Source organism: Oncorhynchus gorbuscha, linkage group LG09 (assembly GCF_021184085.1).
Source record: "Oncorhynchus gorbuscha isolate QuinsamMale2020 ecotype Even-year linkage group LG09, OgorEven_v1.0, whole genome shotgun sequence".
Lineage (NCBI taxonomy): Eukaryota > Metazoa > Chordata > Actinopteri > Salmoniformes > Salmonidae > Oncorhynchus > Oncorhynchus gorbuscha.
Window position 1 is genome coordinate 70,250,486 of NC_060181.1, and position 4,939 is coordinate 70,255,424.

Here is a 4,939-nt window from a genome sequence, read left to right on the forward strand (position 1 = left end):
TGAGAAAGGAAGGGAATGCTTGTCTGATCAGCTAAGACTAGTACTATGGGCAATGAGAGAACCACAGTACAACCAGGAGAGATTTAGAAAGTCAGATTTAAGCCAGATTCAAAAGGCACTCAGAAAACCTTAAGACTACAATAAAATACAAGAGTAATATTGTCACACCCTGATCTGTTTCATCTGTCTTGTGCTCGTCTCCACCCCCCACCAGGTGTCTCCCATTTGTATTCATTATCTCCTGTGTATTTATACCTACGTTTTCTGTTTGTCTGTTGCCAGTTCATCTTGTCCCGTCAAGTCCTACCAGCGTGTTCCCTGTGCTCTAGTTCTGACCCTGCCTGCCGTCCTGTACATGCCTGACTCTGATTTGGATTACGACTTTGTCTACAATGAGTTACCTTTTGCCTGCCCCTTGTACTATAATAAACTCTGAGACTTGTACTATCCGCCTCCTGTGTCAGCATATGGGTCTTAGCCTGAGCTGTAATAGTACCAATTATAGCGTATGAGTCTCAGAGGTTATTACAGTACAAGGGGCAGGCAAAGAGTTGTGATCCAAATCAATCCGTCAGGAAGGTACAGGACGGCAGGCAGGGTCAGGACCGGCAGAAAGGTCAGAGCACAGTAAACACGCTGGTAGGACAAGACAAACAGACAAACAGAAAACGCTGGTTTAAATACACATGAGATAATGGGGACAAATGGGAGACACCTGGTGGGGGGGGTGGAGACGAGCACAAGACAGATGAAACAGATCAGGGTGTGACAAACATAAAACCTGGGGGAATATGTCTCTGATCTCATTTCTGACCATGTCCCAAATTTCACCCTATTCCCTATATAGGGTCATACAATGATGCCGGTTGTGTGAAGGGCATGTTCTTATGCCTCTAATTACTGACTCTGTACCTGAGAACCTGATTTGATAACAGCTGCAGGGCCCATGATGCCTGTGTAAGATAAGTTTGGATCAGCCAATGTGTTTGGATAGCATGTGCACATGTGTCTTTGACCCTAAACTTGTGGCTTGTCTCACCGATCTGTCCACCCCACAGGGATATGTGGACACCGTGAAGGAGCTCCTAGGCCAGGGGGCTGACCCCAACCTGAAAGACGACGCTGGATGGACCCCACTGGTGAGTGAAGCCTCATCTCCCTCAGTCTTCCTGTCTAGACAGCAAAAGACAACCAACCATCTACAGTACATGTTGTTATAGCATGCCAGTCTTTAACATTGTCTTGCTGGAGCTGTTATACTTAAACATATTTCTAATCTATGATTTTTGTCTTTTTAACGAACTCATTGAATATCTACCATAAATATTCAAGTGAAATGTACCTTTATTTGTAATGTTATCAGTGCTAGTGATGTAGTTATTAAATTGTAATATGATACAGCAGGGATCATCCACTAGATTTAGCCATGTGCCCATTTTCTTAGGGATTCATTGAGTTGGGGAATACAACAAAAACAGCTGAATATCATTCTACAGGACTGTTATGGTTCAGTGAGAAACATGACTGGCGACGGAGTCACTCAGAGCTGGTTTGAACCGACATGTCAACGACCCCCCCCCCCCTCAATTTGGCATGTAATATACAGAAGGACACCAAATTCACAACGAGCAACAATGTGTTTGTAGGCGTAATTAAAACGTTGAGGAAAGAGTGGCGCGACAAAACTGCCCATCACGCAGCTATAACTGAAGTTTGAACACGGCATGCAGCTCATCAAACAATCCAAGGCTCTGGACACTGAAACATCTGAGGGTTTGGTGAACAAAGTGTGGTTTGATGTTCAACTTAATTTTGGGCGAAGGGGAAGGAGAGAGAAGATTTTCTTAAAACTGACTGATTTAAAATATGTACAGACACAGTTTTTACATGAATGTAATGTACGTTTGCCTGTGGTTATGTTTCACAGCAGCCAGTCTGGCAACAACTTTTGTCCGGACGACTTTTTCTGCCGGAATGTATTTATGAATTTATTTATTAAAGCTAAATGTTCAATTTAGATGTGTCGTTCCTTGCCTTGCTGTGTTGGCAACCGGTTTATAAAAGCAATAAGACACCTCGGGGGGTTAGTGGTATATGGCCTATATACCACGGTTAAGGGCTGTATCTAGGTACTCGTGCAAAATAAAACGACCCATAGCCGCGGTATATAGGTCCTATACAACACCCCCTCAGGCCTTATTGCTTAAATGTCCAGTACCGGTCAAAAGTTTGGACACACCAACTCATTCAAGGGTTTTTCCTTTATTTTTTGATATTTTCTACATTGTCAAATAATAGTGAAGACATCAAATCTATGAAATAGCATATATGGAATCATGTAATAACAAAGTGTTAAACAAATCAAAATATTTTAGATTCTTCAAAGTAGCCACCCTTTGCCTTGACAGCTTTGCACACTCTTGGCATTCTCTCAACCAGCTTCACCTGGAATGATTTTCCAACAGTCTTGAAGGAGTTCCCGCATTCTGAGCAATTGTTGGCTACTTTTCCTTCACTCTGTGGTTCAACTCATCCCAAACCATCTCAATTGGATTGAAGTCGGGTGATTGTGGAGTCCAGGTCATCTGATGCAGCACTCCATCATCATTGTCCTGTTGAAAAACAAATTACTTGTCCCACTAAGCACAACCCAAATGGGATGGCAATACTGCTGCAGAATGCTGTGGTAGCCATACTGGTTAAGTGTGCCTTGAATTCTAAATAAATCAGACCGTGTCACCAGCGTAGCACCCCCTCACATCACCTCCATGTTTCACCGTGGGAACCACACATGCGGATATCATCTGTTCACATACACTGCGTCTCACAAAGGCACGTGATTGCCACCAGTCTAATATCCATTGCTTGTGTTTCTTGTCCCAAGTTGTTGAGATGTGTCTGTTACTTGAACTCTGTGAAGCATTTATTTGTGCTGCAATTTCTGAGACTGCTAACATGCTGACCACACCGGACACGTCGCGTGCGTTGCAAAATACATTTAGAGATCCATGTTATTCAATTATTGCACCCAGACTGCTCGCGCGCCAACTAGTGTCTGCGATGCCAAGGGCTAAAATAGAACTCATTCCTATATCTGACGCAGATCGCGCTGCAATCCTGCCTCTCCCATCTCCTCATTGGTTTATAGAAGCAGGTGATTGAAAGACGTGATTGAAAGACTAACTGTTTTGCCGGTAGTCGTGGTAATACAATGAAAGTTTAGATGCAATCACCATATAATTTAAACAATGAAAAGGCCTGGAAGGAGGAGCGATGACTAGAAACGATTCGGTTGGCCGTTTTTATATGTGAATTAATTGTCGGAGTAGAGGTCCTTGTGCATTTCATGTAAAATAACAACTCAATGTTTATATCCCAGGACAAATTAGCTCGCAACAGCAAGCCAGCTAAATGACAAATTAACGTTAGCTAGCAAGTGCAAGCTAACTAGCTAAATTGCCATACATGTTTAATGCTTTTCGACCAGTCCCCAAATTAATGTCATTGGGTCAGTTTGTTTTGATATTTTAACCTGCGTGTCCTGATCGCGTTGGTGTGGGGGGGCAAAATAAATGTATGCACGATAGCACACGATGACGCACGCGCGCAGCCAGTTTGTGTTCCGTGTAATGAACTTACCCACTGCAGCAGAGGTAACTCTGGGTCTTCCTTTCCTGTGGCGGTCCTCATGAGAGCCAGTTTCACCATAGCACTTGATGGTTTTTCTGACTGCACTTGGAAAAACTTTAAAAGTTCTTGAAATTTTCTGGATTGACTAACCTGAATGTCTTAAAGTAATGATGAACTGTTTCTCTTTACTTATTTGAGCTGTTTTTGCCATAATATGAATTTGATCTTTAAAAAAATAGGGTTATCTTCTGTATACCCCTCATACCTTGTCACAACACAACTGATTGGCTCAAACTCATTAAGATGAAAGAAATTCCCTACAAATGAACTTTTAACAAGGCACACCTGTTAATTGAAATGCATTCCAGGTGACTACCTCATGAAGCTGGTTGAGAGAATGCCAAGAGTGTGCAAAGCTGTCATCAAGGCAAAAGCTGGCTACTTGAATAATCGCAAATATAAAATATATTTTGATTTAACACTTTTTTGGTTACTACATGATTTCATATGTGTTATTTAATTGTAATTATTCGCCTACCTCATGCCTTTTGCACACAATGTATATAGACTCTCTTTTTTTTCTACTGTGCTATTGACTTGTCAATTGTTTACTCCATGTGTAACTCTGTGTTGTCTGTTCACACTGCTATGCTTTATCTTGGCCAGGTCGCAGTTGTAAATGAGAACTTGTTCTCAACTAGCCTACCTGGTTAAATAAAGGTGAAATAAAAATAAAAAATAAAAATGGTTTTGATGTCTTCACTGTTATTCAACAATGTAGAAAATAGTACAAATAAAGAAAAACCCTTGAATGAGTAGGTGTCTCCAAGCTTTTGACTGGGACTGTATATGGTATGTAATAACACTCCTGTGTTTCAGCACAAAGTGTATAACCTGGGCCACCAGTGTGTAGTGGAGGCATTGGTTACTAGAGGGGTGCTGTTGAACACACCAGGCAATGAGAACGAATCTCCTCTACTTGACGCTGTCAACACTGGGCTTCACAGAGCGTTTTGTGAGTATGGATAGAATAGAGATGTTTATTTCTACATTCTTTTGCACAGAAAAAGGGTAATGTGCCTTGCTCAAGGGCACATCAACATATGTTTTACCTAGTCGGCTCGGGGATTCAAACCAGCAACCTTTCGCTTACTGCTCTAACTGCTAGGCTACCTGCAACCCCAAGAAAAAATATCTGTCTCTTTTCATGCTGACTTAATCTAAAATCATTCACCTGAAGTCAGCATGAAAAGAGACTGAGGTAGTAATAATTTTTCTTGTAGCATGATGTGCACTAGATGGATAACTA

At 41.7% G+C, this 4,939-nt stretch overlaps 1 long non-coding RNA gene across 2 annotated transcripts; it reads left to right on the plus strand.

The window, feature by feature from the left end:
* Positions 1-819: 819 nt before the first annotated feature.
* Positions 820-2,010, plus strand: LOC124043044. Of its 2 annotated transcripts, none has more exons than XR_006840253.1 (3): positions 820-957; positions 1,059-1,139; positions 1,445-2,010. It is a non-coding gene; the product is annotated as an uncharacterized LOC124043044 (long non-coding RNA). The 2 variants fall into 2 exon arrangements; XR_006840252.1 differs by having other exon boundaries at positions 1,497-2,010.
* Positions 2,011-4,939: the final 2,929 nt, after the last annotated feature.